Below are 22,373 nucleotides of genomic sequence, written 5' to 3' on the forward strand. Positions count from 1 at the left end.
TCCAACACTGGTTATTCTAATAGGAAGCAAAGCTAATTCAGTCGGCATAGAAGATGGGTGCTTTTTTATCAGTTAATTATTCTTTTTTTTTTATTCAGAAGAAATAAAAGCAATTTTAGCATTTTTTTTAATGATCAATTAATGAAATATTTTTAAATGTCTTGTACTCCTTTGACAGAAAGAAATTGTGTTTTAAAAAAAAAATGTCGCAATGACATTTTGTACATTTTTTGTATTTTATTTAGTCGATATTTAATACAATATATGTAATCAAGTGAAGAATGATATCACACCGCCACATTATCATAGATTTTCCCACGCTACCTTCATTCTAGGGATCTTTACTGACAAAATACAAAAAAGAAAAGAAAATAGCAGTCAGTTAAATTTTTTTTTGAGTTCATAGAATTCATATTCCATATAATTGTATGTAATGTAAAGAATGATGTAACTGCCACATTATGACATGGTCTTTGACATGTTTCTTCCCCTTCACCTTCATTCTATGGGTCTTTACTGACCAAATACAATTGTGTTGGGGGGTAAAAAAGGAAAATAGCAGTTTATTCAATATCATAATTGCATGAAATCAGGTGGAGAATGACGCCTCAACCATATTATGCCCTGATATTTTAGATAACTACCGTAACTACTACAATTCTGTTTTGATGGGGGGAAAAAAGTCACCGTGACCTTTCACCTCATTTCCTCCATGTCTTTGTAAAAGTCCTCTTGTGCCCACATTTTTGTTTTGTCCCTCAGCTCCACTCGCTTCTTGGCCCTCCGGTCACTGTCATGTGAGACTGTCGTGCTGAGCTTCACTTTTTTTGGCGGGGGGGAGGGCGGGCGATGAAGTGGGAAGGGAGGGTTGGTGGGTGGGGGGTGGGGGTTTAGGGAGCAGGAGTTATTTTGCTCTCTTCGTGCCTCCTCGCTGGGCTGCGTGCCTGTCTGCTCCTCTCGTGTGCATGCAAGCTTGCTCAGGTTGCCCTCTGTTTGCCCCCATCTCTCTCTCTCTCGCTCATCTCCCAGTCTGTCTCTCTCTCTCTTTCTCTCTCTCTCTGCCTAACCCCTCCCGCTCTTAATCCGCCCCCCTCCCCCACCCCTCCAATCTCCCTTCCCAACCTGCCCCCTCTCGTCAGCTCTTAACAGCTTAAAACTCCTTTTGCCCTCTCAACCAAATGATTCTACCCCTTCTCTGTATCTCTTTTAGTGGCTGCCTCTCTGTGAGTCATGCAGCGGGCACTGGCTGGGTTTGTTTGCCTCAATGCCCTCCAGGAATTGCTGCTGGCGCACAGAAAGCACTACTTTGTAGACCTGCTGGCAGAGGTTAGCAGAGCAGGAGAAGATGTGCAAGGAGGGAAGCAGCGATAATGGTGATGCTCCAAGAGGACGTGGCCTGAATGTGACAGAATAAGATAAGACATGTAGAGTGAAGTTTGAAGTTAGTCAAATTAGTTGGGTGTTATGTTTTAGGAGGCCACACTTTACACTGTTTAGAGCGGTGGTGGACAAAGTTTTGGGCTCGATGGTTGCTTTTGGTTTGAAAAGCGAAAGGGCTGTGTTTTTCAACCAATCTTGCTCAAATTTTACGACTTGTGCTCGTTAGTCTCTTAAAGGCATGTCTACCGAATTTTGTGGCAATTCGATTAGACGCTCTAACGTGACAGTTTTACTTTTTGTTTCCATTTTATCCCATGAAATTACCAAATTGGTACTTTTAAAAAAGGAAAACGTTTTTCGGTTTACATGGAAGATGTACGTCAAAATTTGCCTCCGTTTGCGTCCATTTTACGGTTAGCGTACAATAATTAATTAATATACTGTGTGAGTCCAACTACCTGTATGTTCTTTAATGTATTTTTATCACAAAATGTCCTTGTTAGCAGCCTATTAGCTTGCTAATACATGGAAACACAAACCAAAAGTCAGCTCTGTCGCCCGTCTGTGATGTCATCAGAAGTTGACTCTGTAATTCTTCGCTAACTAATACAGTTATGCCACAAGTCTCTGCTTTTCTTTTGATCACGGCTGCAAAATAACCCACAGTGGAGCCAAAGAAAGTTGCAAGTGCCGGGATTTTGATGAAGAAGTTGAAGAACACTATTGAATACAAGAAATAACCCACAGAAAAACACAAAGGTAGTGTCTGTGTGGATCAGAGACAGTGCCTATTAATTAACGTTTTCATGTACAGTGTTCCCTCGTTTATTGCGGGGGATAGGTTCCCAAAAGAGCCCACAATAAGTGAAATCCTGGAAGTAGCCAACTTTTCTTCTACAATGGTTATGTTTTAAGGCTGTAAAACCCCTCACCATATGCTTTATAGACTTTTCTCAGACAGGCATTAACATTTTATAACATTTCTCTCTTGTTTAAACACTCTCAAAGAAGTTCAAACCTTAGTTGGAAATTTACTGAACAACCTACAGGTAGGACACAAGAAGTCACTCACACGTATTTTTTCTCCTGTGACTGTGCCTTTTCGTCCTGGCGCTGTTCCATTGGACTGTAGCATTTTTGTATCCTTGTTAAAGCATATTGCTGCAGTCCTCCTCCGAAGAACTGAAGATTAATTTACAAGCTAACTAGCAAGCAAGCTAGCTATGACACAGGAGAGATGCAGGGCAGCACGAAGGAGACTGATTGACAATGGTCTACAGCCAATCAGGACACAGAAAACAATGGGCGGTGCAGACTGACGAGCAAGAGATGAGAGACACTCAACTTCCCACAGTGCAATTCTTCTTAAAGGGCCAAGCTCGGCGCGTAACAGCGTTCATACGCTGTAAAAAACAAACAAACAAAGAAGCACTAAAAAAAAATCTGCGAAACAGCGAATCCACGAAAGGTGAACCGCGAGAGAGCGAGGGAACACTGTAAATATGCAAGATTAAAGCCAGTGGCACCATTTTTAGTCCTTGAAAACAGTTTGAAGTTAAGTACAGTAACAATAACATCTGATATAAAAGAGTAAAATAAAACAATAAAAAGGAAATAATAAAAATAATTAGGAAAAAAAGAATAGGCATGAAACCATGTACACCTGACAGAACCATAAGTTTTGGCTCGGTCCATAATAGCAGAAGAAGATGTTGTCACAAGTTTTGACATATTTCTTACACACAAAATGTGTGCCTCTGTTATTACACTTGAATGTATGTTGAATGTACACCAATGTATTTGTGTATGCACTAGTGTTGACAGGAGTCACTATACTGTCATGAAGTGGCTGTCATGTTGCCTTGCTTGCCTGCTACCAAGTTCTAGTAGGAACACATTCCTTCGTAATCAGATGGGTTGGCAGTCATAGTGTTATGCTCACGGCTGCTGAGTTCCATCAAGGCACACAATAACAACTACATGGGAGATCTTACCAAATAATTTTCACTAGGGATGTCTGATATTGGCTTTTTTGCCAATATCTGTTATCCCAATATTGTCCAACTCTCAATTTCCAATTCCGATATCAACCGATATGTGTAACATAGATTTCATAGGATTCAATCCTATGGATTTTTTTTACGTGCCATGAGAGCGAGAGCCCGCATCGGTGTGATTCCCTGTTAACCCACTGAGGAAAGAAGCCGTATCGAGGCAGCAGAGCCAGAGCTAAGATGAAAGCCAAACGGCTAGCAAGGAAGTGGAGGTTAAAGCCTTCGGTACCTTCTATTATCATGGGAAACGTGAATTCACCACCAAACAAGATCGACGAGCTGGATGCGCTGACAAAAAACGTCAAGGCCTTCAGAGAGTGCAGCTTATTGTGCTTCACTGAAACATGGCAGCGGCAGCTAGCGTCCCAGATGCTGACGTGGAGCTAGCTGACTGTGGAAAGCACAAAGGAGATGGGCTTGAACTGTATGTGAACAAACGGTGGTGTCATCCTGGGCATGTCAACATTAAAATGTCCATCGATATTGGTTTTCATTATAGGGAAAAATCCTGATACTGATATCTACCGATATTACATTTTTCATGACAATATCAGGCTGCTGGTGGCCGATATTGTCGCACATCCCTAGTTTTAACAATGGTTTATTTACTATGATCTGCTGCTCTACTACAACAGAGGCCAATCAGTCATCTCTAACCTCACAAATGGACAAAATGTGCATAGATACAGGGGGGAATTATCGTCTTGTGGATACCAACATTTTGTTAATGGTCGAGCTGGGTGAAAAAACGCTACCTGTAAAATTAAGTTAACCATTAATAAAACAAAAAATATGAAATGAAATACTATTCTTTAAATTTGATTGTATGGTGATGTTACTTCCAGTGTATACCATAAATACGCTACCTATAGTTATATTATATTATATTATATTATATTATATTATATACTTATTTTTTGCATTTATAGACCATACGCCTGGCGCCTGTTCTCATTTTTTTTGGTTTTGTTCTCTGCACACTCCTTGTCTTTCTTTTGGAATTCGTGTCACAAATAGCCAATGAAAAAGCAAAATGAGTTAGGCCTTTGATATTCTGAACTTATGTAGTGACCATACAGTATGCTGGCGAATAACGGCGGGACATTCAGCTCATATTAATCCCCACAAATGAATACAACTTCCGGAAGCTCCTCTGGACAACATATTTAATTCCTTCATAGACAGTAAAATGGTCCTTACTGAACAAATGTCTCCTTCTTTTCTCACGCACACGCGCTGACATGCATGCACACACAAACACACACACTTCCTGCACCGAGCCCAGGTCCATATTGCCTCAACAATGCCCAGCTGCAACCAATGAACATTCCATCTGCTGTGTTTTTCTTTTTCTTTTCTTCCTCTTTTCCCTCTCTATCATTTCAAATGTAAGCTTTTAAGAGTACGCAGCAGCCAAGTATGGTCAGGCTCGTGTCATGAACTTTGAGCGACCTTCTAAAGCGACATAGAGATCGTGACCTTTAAGCCTCGGCCCGAGGCTGAGCTTTAGGCAGCATTTTGCGTGAGCCCGGAAACGAGTCTCATGGGCCGGCGTCGTGTTGCCGCACGTATGACAGAACTGACGCTCATTGTACTGTTTGGACAGCCTCAATTTAGAACGTCCTATCTATCCCCAGCACGTCTTTTTTGCCCTGCGCTCTTTTAATACTTCCTCCTAATGCAGTGAAGAAAAAAAACAGAAACTGTCCAGTGGTTCCCTCTACCACACAGCTGTTTTTGTTTCCAAACAGGTGTTAGTGCAACCCGATGGCTTGCTATGACAGACAAAAGTATCGGCCCACCATGTTGGATGTTGATCAACAGGCTTTAGAATCTAAATTTCCTACAAAAATGAATGTGCCCTGCAATTGGCTGGCGACCATTCCAGGATGTACCCTGCCTCTCGCCCAAGTCAACTGGGATAGGCTCCAGCATACCTCCAAGACCCCAGTGAGGATTAAGTGGAAAATAAATGAATTCATGGAGACGCAATTAATCTGTTCCAGGGTCAAACCATCGCCATCATGAACTTAAAACTAAACTGCACTCTTTTTTGGAATTTTGCCCGTCATCCACAATCCTTATGTGAGACATGAACGCATATTTCTTTCTCTCTTCTGTGCGTTCCAAAGTTATATAAGAGATTAAAAGAGACAGCTCATTATTGTACATAATTGGAAACACTTATTCCGCCTATAAAACCATCCATCCATCCATTTTCTATACAGCTTCTCCTCATTAGGGTCGTGGGGGTATGCTGGAGCCTATCCCAGCTGACTTCGGGCGACAGGCGGGGTACACCCTGGACTGGTCGCCAGCCAATCGCAGGGCACATACAGACAAACAACCATTCACACTCACATTCATACCTATGGACAATTTAGAGTCTCCAATTAAACTAACCTGCATGTTTTTGGAATGTGGGAGGAAACCGGAGTACCCGGAGAAAACCCACGCATGCACGGGGAGAACATGCAAACTCCACACAGAAATGCCCAAGGGAGAATCGAACCAAGATCTCCAGACTGTTACTGTGTTGGCCAGCATGCTAACCACTAGACCACCGTGCGGCCGCCTATAAAACCTTCTGAAAAAAAACTCAAAAAATTCTCTGTTTACATATAATGTGACATGCATATTAAACAAGCTACAGTGACATTGTTATTATTATTATTAACATTGTTACGGCGATCAAACATTAGTGGCGTACTGATATCTTGCCACACCACACCGGCTAGCTTTAGTACTAGCCAGCTAGCGACTAGCTTCACCACACACTCGCCCGCAGTGCGTCAGCGCCGTGCTCTCAATGCCTGAGACCACTATCAAAAAGGTAAGGCTACGTTTTAGAGCTGCCGCCACTGGTGCTGTGTGAGTTATTTTTCGAGTTTGTAAAAAGTTAACGCTAGGTGAAGCATTCGTTTCTGTGTTGTGAAATCAATGCGCCCAGGAAGTAAGTTCCGGTAATGCTTAAAAGCAGTGGTTCCCAAACCCTTGAGACATTTGTACCCCCTACTCCTGCACGCTTAAAAAACAGAACCCATTTTCATTTTTACTGAATTGAAATACTAAACATGATTAACTGGTTAATTAATTTTATAATAAGTAATTCTGGTTAAAAAGTTTGTATTTTGAATGGTCAAATTGTGATAAAGGTTTGACATGAACACTGATAAACGGATAAGATGTGACTATTTCTCGGAGATGAATAAAGTATAAAGTATTTGTCCTACATATATTTTATTTAAGCCGGATGTTGGGATCCTTCCGTTTGAATGGGTTGTGCTTGAGCTTCACTTTTGTCCGCTTGTAATCGCTATGATTTAAGTCTGCATATTATTTTGATACCAAATTGAAAGGGAAAGTTGAGCAAACGTGATAAGGCAGTATCCAAAGTACAAAAATACATACAAGCAGCGATAAACCCTCATTTTCGGGGCAGTCCCATCACTCTCTCATACATGGACAGATTTTAAGTGTGGGGATTTCACGTACCCCCTATGACAATTGGTGTACCCCTGGAGGTACCCGTACCCCACTTTGGGAACCCAGGCTTAAATGGACCAAAAGTAAAAGTATTACATTTGATCATGAATGTACAGCATGTATATAAAACCATAAAACCTTAGAGTTTTTTTGAGGTTTTAATAGTGGTCTTTGTAGGCGGCATAGAGGTGTCCCATTACGTGCAGTCTTTTTTATCCGTTTTTATATTTTTACACAGAAAAGAGAATGACATATGTGTTCACGTCTCACATAAGGATTGTAGATGCTGGGCAAAATGTCCAAAAAAAAGTGCAGTTTTCCTTTAACAGCCATTTTTAGGAATATTTGAACATTCTTAACTCTGATTATGCATGATAGGCACTTTTTGACACTCTGCACTGTGAAAAGAAGTCAAACCACTGATTGATTGAACTAAAAAAAACGATGCATTACTCACCATGAACTGATTCCGTGTCGGCACTCTGTGTTCCTGGGAAGTGGGTCCCTTCATCTAAAGACGAAATGCATCTCACTTCAAAGTGTACTTTCTGTTCTTTTATAGTTATTGTTGCATTAGCCGGAATGTACACTGAGCAGCCAGGAAAGAGCTGCATGTAACTCTTTTCACTTATGGTTCTACGGTTGTCATCACAGATGTTTATTCATATTCGGATACAAATCCAAGCTTGATAGCTCATTTTCCAGTGGTTAACTTCTTTTTACGATTGGATGACGCTTGTATGAAGTCAAACATTCCCTGTATAATTAATACAGGTTTTATGATGGTGACAGTTTGGAAATTAAAAATTGGTTGTTTACTATGGCAGAGATGCCCACAGTACTGAAAAATCAGAAGTGGCATTTTGATTATTTTAATTTAGTAAAGAAAAGCAATGCAATATGCTAAGTCATATATATATATATATATATAACAATATATATTCTAACATTTCAACTTTTTCTCCTTATATTACGCCTTTGTCTTCTTTTTACCCCATTTTTGCTGGTTAATTTTTTTATTTTTATTTTTAGAATGTGGATGTATGGAAAATGTACTCCAAATCCCAGTCAGATGTTGGAGGTTGATCTTGTATCGTAGTATGTGCAGTATATTGTAATGTGATACAATACATTATATATAGCTGCAATTTTTGTGTCCTGGAAAGGAATTCTATAGGAAGCCTATGTTTTGAAAACCTTGAGGTAGGAAATGTCTCTTATCAGATGCCAGTATGTTGCCACAGGCTTCCAATAAGATTTATTTGGGAGTCTTTCCCATAAGCACGCACCGTTGCATGTTAAAGTCCAAGCATGTGCGTCTATGTATTTTGTTCATGTGTGCGCCTCTTTCAGACTGTGTGTCTGTGTGAAGTTCAAAAGGTTAATTGTGCCATATGGAGCGTGCGTGCATGCAGGCGCATGTATACCAGTGCGCATGCAAAGATAGCTCGCCAGTGCCGAGTTCAAAAGGTCAGTCGTGCTGCAGCGCTGTGGATCCTGACTCAATAATTGAGGATTAACAAGCACATGTTAAAACATCATGATCCTCTCCTCTCGCTCTGTCAGCCTGTCTCAGACATGAGAGCGGCACAAAAGAGTCAAAGTCAATCTTTATACAGTATATCTTTAAATATCCATCTTTACTTTTGTAAAAATACAACATTTTTTTTCATTCTTGTAATATTACTACTTTCTTGTCATATCAGTCCGAAGTATTCTTGTATTATTAAGTTATGTCTTTTCATGGTATTAATATGTTTTATTAATACATATATTAGTTTGTTTTCATTTTATTATTATATTATATTATATTTACTATTATTTATTTTCACTGTCGATTTTATACTCCTTCATCCTCTCTGGAACTGCTTTAAATCATTCACATATTGCATTGCAATCAGATTGTGCACGGATACCTGATGCAGTGACTAGTGACGACAACAAAGTCTGAAATGTTCTTGTCGTATTTCAAAGCGAACTCCATCACTTCATACGTGCTTTTGATTCTGCAAGTCACGTCTTGATAAAGGTAATCTTATGAGCAGCTGAGTCACAAACCAGCGGAGCGAGGATTTGCTTCCAGGGGATTTGTGAATTTGTAATGTCATTAATAACATTTTGAAACGTGTGTCTAGCTCTTCTTAGCCGTGACTGTTTAATTATCTGTTTTTAATGGTGGGTAATAATACAGTGCGCAGGTATTATGCATCTCTGTGCGTACAGTGAGTCATAGATAATGAAGGTTATTGTTGAAAATTAGCCAAGGTCGACTTTGAAAGTCATCTCACACCTTTTCAATGGAAACGTTTCATCGTCATTGAAAGATATAGTTATGGTATGATGAGTAAGCTGTAGCTGCTAATATGAACCAGTTATTAATATGGGCTGACCCTTGCTTTAATGTTGCGTTTTCAGCAGAGAATGTCGGCCATGATTGCTTCAACGACGTATATCTTTGCTTGAACCCCATTTCACATGCATATGAGATGCAAATAAATAATATAAAACCATATTAATGTGATGGATGTGGATCAAAGGTCATCCCCTTACCCAAAATCCACAAGAGTTCCCATGCAAAAAGAGGAAATGGTTCTGTGGGAAAATGACATAAAATATGTGGACAAATGTGGATTGCTTTCATTGTGGCTGTCTTTCACTTTCAGGGAATGTTTCTGTGTCGGACAGAACAGCTTCGCCTGGGAGGACTTTATAAGAATTGTGAGGGATTCTGTGGGAAAGCAATATGTTTTTCTTTGTTGGTTTAAATAATAGGTACCACAGTAATTCGACTTTTTTGTCTGTCTGTGACTTTTACATTTGCCATGAAATTGGAATGTTTAAATGCATTTTGTTTTGCTGTTTGCTGTTTTCTTTTGCTCAATGTCACACCATTCGTTTCCAGGTCTCCAACTGATTGTCAAAGATAACTGTGTGTGATGTCAAAGCCCCACTATCCAGCCAGTCGAAGGGGAATACCAGGAGATCATTCTTTTAATGTGACTGGCTATGAATGTTTTGCAGTTATTCTTATAAAGGTAAGAATTGTTTTCTGTTAATATTATTATGGTTCTAAAAAAATGTGCCTTGTAAAATTCTGACTACAATCATCTCTCGTTTATCGCGAGACATGTCACCGGCTGCATAGCATGCTAGTGAGCTAACTAGTTAGCCTCTAATTTATTTTAAGGGTTTCAAAGGAAGTGGGGCAGAAAGACAAAGTAAGAAGCCCAAAACTTACCACTTCCACACGAAATAGGAGGAGAACTTCTTTTCACTCTATCATATCGGACATGCCGTGGCTGACCACATGCACATAATGTGATGTAATGTCATGTCTCATCAATGTTTTGTGTCATTACTGACACCTAGTGGCCAGAATACTTTTTTTTACTAATTATAGGCCATAATCAGCCACAAAACCGTAAAATTACCGTAAATTCCGGTGTAAAAGCTGATACGTTTTTCTCAAATTTTGAATGGAAATTTTGCTTATACGTCAGTGCGGCTAATATGTGGCTAAAAACTACAACTACCCCAGGCAACATTCTGTCGTTCCTAGGATCACTCAAACCCATCCACCACAATAAGATAGTGACTCACAGAGGAGGAGTATCATTTTTTAAAAATCCTAATAAGTTGGAAAATTATCACTTTTTTCTTTACTCTGGTAAGCTGACATTTGCAATATTTTTTAAAACTCTAAAAAAAACTCTAAAACTCAATATTTTTACTTGCAAAACAAAATATATTTTTTGTAATATGTTGACTATATTATCATAATCATGATTTTATTGTCATAATTGTGTGACTCTATGTTAAGGTTATTATATTTTTTCATTTAGGTGTGACCCTAATACTTTGTGATGTTTTAGTTGAGTGTTTTCCAATGTGACAAAGACTGGTAGAAAGCAGAAGAAAGAGTGGGTTGTGCTTAAGATGTGCGTACGTGCATAAGTGAGCCTCTGTGGAGGTGTGTGTGTGTGTGTGTTTGTGTGTGTGTGTTGGGGGGGGTAACAGGATGCACAGCCCCTGAGGAATGTGTAGAGCCGGGTTGGCATGTATGTGAAACTCATCCCTTCCTCCTTCCTTTTCATCGCTTTCGTTTCTGTCTTTTCCTTCGGTCTCCCCCCACTATGCTGCCCCTCCCGCGTGTGGTACAAGACAGTGGTCACATAGGCAGCATGTGGACCGATCTTTAAGATGAGATAGCCATGCAAAGAGAATGAAACACAGTGGGAAGGACCAGCAGGGAAAGCCTTTGGGATTTGGAACATTATATAAAACGGTTAGATTATTTTTGAAGGGAGAATAGGCAATCTTGTTATCACACCGTTTCATCAAACCCTCTGCGGCAGTGACTCCGCACTTTAACGTTAACGTCATGTTCCTGCCGCTGTAGCATGACTCACTTGTATACACTGTCTACAGAGGCATCTCTGAGGAGATGAATGACTAATGCTTGTGACCTTTGTGTCACATGTCGCGCCCCAAAAATGCCTGAAGCATTTATAATTTTCTGACACCTGCCATTTTTCTGCACCTATAAGAGGCAACTAATATGCAGCAGTGTGTGTGTGTTCATGTCCGTGGGCATGTTCCTCTCCCATTCATTTCATCGACATTCTTCTCCCATGTTTAAACTGTGCTTCCTGACAAAAAACAAAACAAAACAGCTGCTCTCTATTCATCGTTATTAGCGCAGAGCATGCAAGTGAGCAGGCTGAGGCTGCACTTTATTACTGAGCAGCATGCAGCTTAGCCCAACGTGGCTAACTAGCCACAGCAGGCCTGCATTCCAGCACTCTGCAGTCAACCTGCAAACCTTTGTACCACCCTTTGCAATTTGTGACTCACCTTTCACGCATCCACCTCATGATTTATAGAGCAGCATGGAGGCTTTCCTTTTAGCAAACACGCTCTGTCTCATCCATCCATTTTCTATAAAACTTGTCCTCATTAGGATCGTGGGTGAGCTGTAGCCTATCCCAGCTGCCTTTGGATGAAAGGCAGAGTACAGCCTGGACTGGTCGCCACTCAATCACAGGGCACAAACAACTATTTACTATTCATAGCCATGGAGTTTCTAATTAACCTAATTTGAATGTTTTGGGGATGTGGGCGGAAGCCGTAGTACCTGGCGAAAACGCACGCACGCATGGGGAGAACATGCAAACACCACATTGAGATGTTCCAATGGAGATTTGAATCCAGATAGGCTAATAACTACACCGCCTTGCTGCCATCTCTCAATTATAGTTTTAACTCTTTACATTTATTTGATGCTAATATCACAATTGTAAATGCAACATATATTGTTTTAATCTTTTTACAATCTTTTTTGTCACAGTGTACAACAAAATCACCTCAGCAACTCCCTCTGGTGGCCATTGGCCAATGAACCGCTCTGCTGGGAAGAAATGCATTATGGGATATTGGGATATTATTGTATACTTCTTAGCTACTTTTGGAGTGTTAAGTTGCTGTGTGATGATTTTAGCCTTCTATCTAAGACGACACAGTGAGTCACTGAGTAATGGCCGCCTGCGATTTCCGATGGTTTGACAAGCTTGTTGTGAGTTCCCTTATAGCTTGTGATTGGCTCCTGCTAAAGAAAGAGCTACCGTTTCCTCGCTGACTTGCAAGCAACACAGTATTTAAACAAGTAGTTCTGAATTATAGGAGAGGTCTCGAGATTATAACATGATCCTAAATTAGCCACACCGCTGTATAAGCCACAGGGTTCAAAGTTTAACAAAAATAGCAGCTTATACACCGGAAATTACATTAAACTTGCTTAAATATCTTCTTGCATCTTCTTTGACTAATGAAATGAATTTCATTGTCATTCGTCACCTAATTTGCTTCCATAGTTTATCGTTTCTGCTCTAAGAATATCTGTAAATTACTTTTGCCCGCACAATGCCATCACTTGTCATTTGTCGACAGTGTTTCCTCAAAAAAAATTGCCATCACATATCAGCTGTATGATGCCAATTGAGAAGAGACTGCTCTGAGTGTAATATACTGTATCACATAGGTCACCTTGCACTTCCTGTGAGAAGACATCAGCTTGCATTAGAATCAAGAAGTTGCTGACGCATAGTGGGTCTTTTGTCCGCAGTCAGTGTTTGTTGCCATTATTGATGCTCTCATATCCTTGGCAACCAGCCTTGGGGGCATGGTGGTCCCTCGTCATCTGATATTGTCTGGGTAGTCAGTGTGTCCCGCCTGATTCTGCCACACACTCACGCTGCTGTTGTTTGACAGAATGCGAAAGGAGGTGAGAGGTAGAGGAGGTTGTTAGAGGATATTGGTGGTCTGTGCTGCGATGTCTGTAAAGTGTCTTACACACACCCGAAATAAGGGAGATCAGAAAATAGCAGAGCTGAGGCAACAAATCCTCATATTTAAAGGGAGGGAGGAGCTACCTGCTAGGCTTGGCACTGTTTGTATTCCAAACTCAAGTTACTGCGGCGGACGTCATTTTTACTGACTTCGTCTTTGACTGTTTGTACTACTCACCAACTGATGTTTACTGCCAAACACAGATGCTCACTAAGAGGTTGGTTAGTTGTTTTTTCTTGTTTGTTGTTCTTTGTTTGCCAGCTCACTTTTAGCAAGCCTCTTTCACACAGAGACACTGCAAAAATTGGTACACAAAGATTTGTTATGACAATTACGTTATTGTGATGCCAATTCTGGCCCACCGCTGGCCTATTGCCATCCACTAGGCTACATAGCCACCATGGCCACTATCAAGATGGTTGTGGCGCTTATCTTTAAGTTCTTAATAACATTATAACATGGCATTGTGACTTTACTAAGGACCTGCACTTTTGTCTTGCAGTGAAACTTCAAATGTCAAGTTCTCATGAAGTTCTACAATTTGGAATATGCCAGAGAAACATCTGGCCTCTGTAAAGATGCGTAAAACCACTGTCATGCATGAAGTGAATAAAACGCTTGAGACATCAGCATAGCCACTGTCAAAGAATGAACTCTGTATATGTGCTTTGCTTTTTTGGGGGGCTTTTTATGGATTTTATTCAACATTTTGCAACATTTTGTAAGAAAGTACAGCAGAAGTTCCAGTACATAAAATAGAGAATTGAGTTGCCTGTACAGTTGATTAAGATTTTATGATGGCGACAGTTGAAATTTCTTTCATTATCTGGTAATCAGGAACAAATTGTAATTGTTAGAGGTGCCAATGTACCACTTCCTAAGAACATGCACTCAGAAATGGGACATTTCCATCCTTGTAGACATATGAGCATTATATCCGCCCACAATGCTGACTGACCTTGAGAGCAGGTGGGAGGATCGTGGGCGTCAATCGCAGGACCGTGTTGTCCTCCATCCTCCATCTGTTCCGATTTCTGCTCTTGTGTTGGTGTGAGCCCGCTCTCAGCTCCAAGAGCAAACAAAAAAGGGAAACAGCAGCACGTTGTCAAGGCAACACGGGACACACACACACACACACATACAGGTGAAATATCCAGATTACTGAGTGTACACAATATAAGTTGGTCTTGTCAAGGTGTTTGTCTGAACTGTAGGCTGGTACAGAGGAATACACTCACCAACCACAATATTAGTTACACTTGCGCATGCAATGAGATCCAAAAGAACTGTAATGTAATTAGTAGAGGTGTCACAAGACACTCATTTTAGAAGAGGAGACGAGACGAGACACGAGATGAAAAAATATAAAAAATATATGACAATATATTGCAATTTAGTAATTAAATTTCTACTATGTTAAACTCTTCTGCACTCTGTGTGTATGCTAGCGGCCCCGCCTCCACCCATCGAGACGAACAGACTGTATGACTGACAAAATGGCTCACTCCGTTCATGCCATTGTTCAATGGAACAAATGCGCCAGATTTTGTGAGATCTTGTGACACGAGATATTGTGACACCACTAGTAATTAGTGTAATAATAATCCAAATGTTATCATCAATATGATTCTTTTTTTATTGATTTTAAATGTTTCTTTTGTTAATCAGATCAGAGTAGCTTCATAAAATTGTATATGTTGTATAATAACAATGATAATTCATATTACAGTTAACTATTATGTATGTAAACAATATTATGAATATAGATTTCATATGAATATTATTTACAGTAAATTATTACTTTATTATATAAAAGTCACATTTTGATCAAGTTCATCAGTACAGTATCGCATTTAATTGTAAGCCTATATCTAAGCATAATATTTGCATCTTGTCCCAGGTTTGCTTATACAGTACAGTCATGGCCAAAAGTTTTGAGAATGCACAAATATTAATTTTCACAAAGTCTGCTGCCTCAGTTTTTATTATGGCAATTTGCATATACTCCAGAATGTTATGAAGAGCGATAAGATGAATGGTAATTAGTTGCAAAGTCCCTCTTTGTCATTAAAATGAACTTAATCCTAAACAACCGTTTCCACTGCATTTCAGCCGTGCCACAAAGGGACCAACTGACATCATGCTAGTGACTCTTTGGTTGATAACCAAACCTGGAGATGACTCTGATTGCGTTAGAATAACATAGTGGAAGCTTTAAAAGGAGGCTGGTGCTTGGTAACTTTGTTCTTCTTCGGTTAACTGTGGTTACCTACAAGGAACGACGTGCAGTCATCATTGCGTTGCACAAGAAGAGCTTCACAGGCAAGGATATTGCTGCTAGTAAGATTGCACCACACTCACATTTATTGCATCATTAAGAACATCAAGGAGAGAGGTTCAGTTTTTCAGAAGAAGAAATCAGGACACCCAAGAAAGTCCAACAAACACCAGAACTGTCTCCGAAATTTGATTTAGCTGTGGGATTGGGACACCAACGGTGCAGCGCTCGCTCAGGAGTAGTAGCAGGCAGTTGTGAGTGTATCTGTACGCACAGTGAAGCAAAGATGTTTGGAAGATGGCCTGGTGTCAAGAAGGGCGCAAAGAAGCCACTTCTCCCCAGGAAAAACATCAGGGACAGACTGGTATTCTGCAAAAGATACCGGTTCGAAATCCCTAAAGACTGGAGTAAAACCCTTTTCTCTGATGAATTCCCTTTCTGATTATTCAGAGCATCCAAAAGCTCAAAACGTTTGGGCATGACTCTATAACGAAATAAGGTAAAACCTTGTGTATCTTTATTTATCTTGTCTAATGTGAAAAGTGTTAAAAAATGTCATTTTCTTTTTCTAATGACAAAGAATGGAAATGATACATTTGTATGTCAAGCCTTGAATGAGCAAGACATCGTGAGGAAATAATTACTTTTTTTTTGGTCTAATTGCACATTCAAATAGCACTCACGAGATACCACAGCCAATATTACAAACAATGTTGAGTGGGAGAGACATTAATGTCAAGTTTTAAGATGTGTTAACGTGCACTTTCTGTTACAGGGGATGACATTATTTGGGCATGGGTTTGTGTGTCCACTTCGGTCTTAGTGTGTCAACTCATCATGAGCAAGTACTGTAGACAAGTAGCCTATACTCACTACTAAGAGATGAATAATCTCGCCTCTGCTCTCTGCCAAGTTCAATTAGGTCACTCTGCTGGTGTTTCTAGATGGGGACATGACAAAAAATCCTTATCTCACAGTATGGAATTAAGGAAGGAACTGGCAATGCTGATACAAAGGGTGGGCCTCATGAGGGTGAATTGATATGTTTTGGTTCATGCAGTTTTCCATTAGCTGTAAAGTTCAGAACTACAGTATTTTTTTTGTTTTTTGCCAGAAGTGTGTGTTTTTAGAATGCATTAGCATGTGACTGCTGTGTTTCAATATCTATTGTACCTGCCACAACATTAGGCCCACCTGTATGATCAAAGGAGATCTATGCAAAAGCTGTAGTAAAAAAAATGCTGATTGCGTAGGTTTACTCCTTTACAAAGATACAGTTAGAACAGGCCAGAAGTTCGTCGGTAGAGGTTTATATTATCAGAAAGAGACCGAATGTAAAGGAAAAAACAAATCCAAATAAAGGATATTGCACAAGACTGGAATAGGCTACAAGACTATCAGCAAGAAGCTTGGTGAGAAAGAGACCACTGTTGCCGCAATAATTTGGAAATAGAAGAAATACAAGGTGCAAAGTGCAAGATGCAAAATTTCACCTCGAGGAATAAGGATGGTGAGGAGAAAGGTGAGAGTCAAGCCCAGAATTATAAGGAGGAAGAACTAGTTAATGATCTCAACGGAGTTGGGAGCAAAGTCACCAAGACAACTATTCCTAATAAACATTTGTAAAATAATGTATAATCATTTCTAATATATAAATGTAATAATAACATAATGTAATAATAATATTATAGACTGAGAATCTGCAGTGCCTGCAAGGTCCACCACATGCACATGCCCATATGAAGTTTGACAATGAATTGCTCAGGCAAGGCCATGTGGTCAGATGAGACCAAAATTGGCTTGGTCAATTTGGCTTGACGTGTTTGGACAGTGGAAACATTCCACTTTGGGTCTGTTTCTGTGACCAAAATCTCTCCTGAGATGTGTGCAACCCTGGTGACCAACTACAAGAAACGTTTGACCTCTGTGGTTGCCAACAAGGGTTCTCTTGGAGATTAATAAAGATATGTTTTGCAATGGGATACAAGACTTATTTGTTATATGTTGCTTCAGCTAATCTGCTACTGCCTGTCTCCTACGTGTTGCACCGTACCTGAGGAGCGTGTCTGGGCGGAGCCATCTGGTCACACCTGGGAGCAATCGTCTCATCAGGTCTTTACGTCGTTTCGTTCCTTTTCTCGTTTTGCGATTTGCTTGTGTAGTATGCTTTTTGGCCAACATTTGTTCCTGAATTTTGTGAGTACTTTTGCTCCCTTGGTTATCTCTTACCTGCGGCTTTGCCCCGGCTTTTTGTTGTAGTCACTTTGAGTGCGCTTTATGTTAATACATTTTTGTAAACTCTCTTTTGTTGTCTCTGCTTTGGGGTCCAATTCCGGCTAACAGCCGTTTTGGAACACTTATTGCCCTCAATCAATACCAAATTATTTTAGAGCCTTTATTTAATGTTATTTCGTCTGGATGAATTAAACATTTGACTCTTACTTTTACAATTAACCAACCATAAAAATGATGTTCATATCTTTTGTAAAGAGGTCAACTTGCAAAATCATACTTCTTTTTTCCACTGTATTTATTAGTGCAGTGTGTTCAACTCTGTCATGCAACCAAATAAGGTCACAAAACAGCTTTATGTTTGGTGTTATGTCATGCTGCAAACTGCAAACACAATTATTGACATACCATTTAATTAAACAATTAGCTTTGTAATAGCAGATTAAAAAAAAACAGCTACTAGATCTTATTAAATCTTGCAGGTCTAGCAAATATTGTGGTCTCATTCTTTTGTGAGTCATCACTGCCATGAATTATCTGCTGCTCCTCAGAAATGCACGCACTTTTCCCTCACTTTTAAGTTCATATGCCTCCAACTTTAGTATTTTGCAACTACTCCCACGCAGGTGAATCGTTAGCTGCGTTCACTGCCAGAATGCAACTCCAAACTCTACGTGCAACAAATCCTTTAAACATTTAACACTTAGTCTGCCACTTGAAGAAACATCTTTATTTGAGAGTTTATTTAGAAATAAAACGAGACGACTGCCATGACTGAAGCTTAATTCAGCCAAGAGACAGGTTGATTACCTTGCCATTGAAAACATCAGGAGGTAGGAAACAGCAAAGCGAGACTCTGTCAGACTCTAATCACCCCTAAAACCACAACTTGAAAAATTATTAGTTGATTTGCAGTTCTTGTGTGAATTAAACGATGTCATGTTAATTGCAGAGCAGCGCTAACACGTTTGTTTTAAGAATTGCCAATGACCTGTAGCTTCAGGGACATGTTGAGAAAATTAAGCTCTCAGGTAAATAGTTTAGAGTGGAACACTGCAATTATTGATAGGGTGAGATCAAAATACAAGAGCTACATCAAAAAAGCGGCTTTTAAAACCAGATGAATTGTTTCCTTGTGGCTAAATTTAGAAAAAACATGATCAGAAACTACCGAAAGGCTCCATCATACAAACAGGTGAGTAGAAGTGTGTTAATTAATATTGAATAATGACAGATCAAGTAAATACATGAGTGAGTGGCAGAGCGCATACGCTCCTTTTCCTTCAGCAGGGGTGGGTGGTCTGCTGGCAAGATAACCTCAGGCAGACAGCCGTGGGTGATAGAGATCAGAATGAGATAACAGACTGAAGTGCTGTTTGCCCACACACGCACACATGCACACAACTCTAAATTTCTGCAATTGTGATATTCGTCTTTTTATCTAACCCTATTTTTTTTTTTTTCCTGCATGTGAAGGTTGCTGTGTAACATTTTAGCAAAAAACATGTATGAACACTATATTTATTTTTCTACCATTTTCATCCACATGCTTTTGCTTTTGATATATAAAAGAAACTCAAGTTAAGTCCAAATGGCACATGCCTCACTAGAAGGAAATAGAACTATGTAATGTTATCAAGAAGTTAAAGCTGATATGTTATGGGAATGTTTCTTTTTAATTGCTTGTAAATACATATTTGGGGTCCTGGAATCTCATCAGCGTCCATTTTTACAGTGGCTATAGCAGTGGCTCATTTGCACGGGACAAGACAACCCACCAAAACAGCTGATTGTAAACAGCTGTTTATAGAGGGTTTTAAGAGTGCGATAATTCGTGGATTTTAGGGTATTTTGACTTAATTCAAAGCTTTGCCTTCTGAGTCAGCTGTCTCTTCATGATGCTCCAGCACTGACCGCATTACTGCAGACAGATCTAATACTCCAGCCAGTGACGTGTGGTCGGAGGAGGCAGGTGAGGAAGAGCTTGGCCTTTAATTATATGAAAATATAAAAATGAATAATGAAATAAATATATTTGTCCATTGAACTGTGTTATGAATGTATTTTCTGTATGTTTTTAACATTTTTGTAAGTAAAAATCACTGAATTTGCAGATTTCCTGATCAAATAAAGGGAAGAAGCCTAAAGGCTAGGTCACAACGGGTCGTACGGGCTCCTACGGCTGGTCTGCGTGCAAAAACCGCAAGAAACGTACCGGCCGCAGAGGTTACAAGACAAAGGTACCCACTTCGTACGTCTTTGTGCGTCGTCCGTACGGCCAACGTGTGTCTTTCGTACATTTTACTGGTGTCAGGTTTGGGCAAAATGTCAATTTTTTTGCACGTGTCCACATACTCCACATACATAATTAGTGCGGCCAACGAGCGTTCAGAGATTTCATACGCCTTCCATGCGTGTCGAGATCTTACTCCTTCATGGTCACCACAACTACGTTCTCCACGAAAAAAACTAAAAAACCTTAGGGAATTCAGAGATTCCTACAGGAAAGTCATACTCCCGTACTTAGCACTGTGTGTCCACAGTGATGGACATGTCGGCGTTCGTGTTCTCAGACTCTGCTTCCTCTGCAGAAGGCGTGTCAGTGGGATTGAGAAGTAATGATTGAGAAGTACGAGTCCTAAAATAAGAAATCAGGTCAAAGTTTAATCACAAAGGTAGATTTAATAAAAATGTTCTTATTACAAGGTAAGAATGAAGTCAAATGTTCTTGTAAGATTCCTAAATTAATATAAAATTTGCTTTTATGAGGCTACATATCAGTCGTATTTTATTGCATATGCTAAATCTATATTATTAATATTGTTATTTAACAAAGACAAACAACCATTCATACCTACTGACAATTTTTAAGAGTCTAACATGCATATTTTTGGAATGCTGGAAGAAGCCAGAGCACCGGGAGAATACCCACAGGGAGAAGATGCAAATGCCACACAGAGATGTTCCAACATAGATTTGATCCAAGGCCACCTTTTTGTGGGGCCAACATGTTAACCACTCTGACACTATGCAGCAACATTTGTTCTTGCCGGCATGTTCCCATGCTCGTTGACTTGCACACATGCTCACTCCATTTCAACAAATATGAAAACAGATTCAAATTATATATATGGGACTTTCTCATTTAAAAAAAAGTGTGATGTGTCTAAAATGTGCTTAATTTAAGAAAATCTATTGTCATAAACTCTATCTGAAATGTTTTTGCCATGATTTGTATGTAGATTAATCAGTTTTCAGATTTATAAACTACATTTTTCTTCTACACATTTAGCTTGTATTTTATGAAAAAAATCTGAAACACAACGATAAGATTTTATAACTAGATTTAATATAATAAATCTTGGTGCGCCTTAGGAAATTTGTAGTGCGGCCTTCGCACTGGTCAGAAATCAGCAAATCTTTAGATAATATTTTACTGTGTGTGTCTTTTCTTAAATTTAGAAAGTTAGGTAACCAGTTTTACTCTTAATGTAAAAGAAATATTATTTATCTGTTGCTGAGAAATAATATTTGTTTTGCTTGATTAGCTTGTTATTAGAAAAAAGAATTAATTTCTGGCAAAAAAAAATATATTTAGAAGGATTGGTTACATATACTTTCTCAATATAGTTGTCCGTCGCAATATTGAGGTTCCATTATTGCTCCCTCACTATATCGCCTTTTTTCAGAAATTAATTCATAAATGGTTGCTGTTTCTTGGTATAATATGGTCTATTATTCGTCAAAACATATTGAAATACAAGTGATATGTAGTATTCTGGTCACTAGACGGCAGTCATGACATACAACATTGAGCCATGACCTTACATTTACACTGCATGAGGTCATAAAGTCAGCTATGGCAGGTTTGACATCATAGAGTAAAAAAGGTTCTCCTCCCATCCTGTGTGGAAGTGGTAAGTTTTTGAAGAAATAAATTCGAGGCTAACTGGTGAACTCGCGAGATTGCTAACTAGCGTCTCGAATCCCAGCGGCATAAGAGTTGCACTGTGGTGTAAACAATGAATAACAGGACTGTAAAGGTGACTATGGGTGTGTTATTTCGTCTCTACAGGGTTGTAATGATGTTAAAAACCATATTTAGAAAGTCATAAACAGGTGTTCTATGCTCTAACTATAAAAATATTCCTTTTATTATCTAGAACGAAATAACCTCTATAAACGAGGGACGACTGTATAAGATTATTTTTCTAATGTGAAAATTGCTAAACAATTATTTTTTTTCTGTGCTACCTAAAATAGGACATTTTTACTTTCTTGAAATTGAGTTTTTGCAGGAAAAGAATTTTATCCCGCCTCTTCCTGCCGACGTAACATAGTCACATGCACTAGTTATGTTTGTTGCCAGCTAACGATAGCAATTTGGCAAAGTTTAGCTCATAATTGTAGCTATTACTGAATGTACACTAAGTCCCCAACTAACGAACACAATTGGTTCCAGACGACCGTTCTTACGTTGAATTGTTCTTAAGTAGGGGAAAAGGTAATATTACCAATGATATAGGTACTACATGTACGTGTATACATATACAGTATATGCGTATGTATGAGTTTGGATGTAGTAGTAATATTAAACG

General features: G+C 39.3%; 1 long non-coding RNA gene across 1 annotated transcript; it reads left to right on the forward strand.

The window, feature by feature from the left end:
* Positions 1–6,229: 6,229 nt before the first annotated feature.
* LOC129190901 (uncharacterized) lies at positions 6,230–13,906 on the forward strand. Its single transcript, XR_008573106.1, has 3 exons — positions 6,230–6,267; positions 9,823–9,955; positions 13,768–13,906. It is a non-coding gene; the product is annotated as an uncharacterized LOC129190901 (long non-coding RNA).
* The last annotated feature ends 8,467 nt before the right edge of the window (positions 13,907–22,373 follow it).

Source organism: Dunckerocampus dactyliophorus, chromosome 12 (genome assembly GCF_027744805.1).
Source record: "Dunckerocampus dactyliophorus isolate RoL2022-P2 chromosome 12, RoL_Ddac_1.1, whole genome shotgun sequence".
NCBI classification, from domain to species: domain Eukaryota; kingdom Metazoa; phylum Chordata; class Actinopteri; order Syngnathiformes; family Syngnathidae; genus Dunckerocampus; species Dunckerocampus dactyliophorus.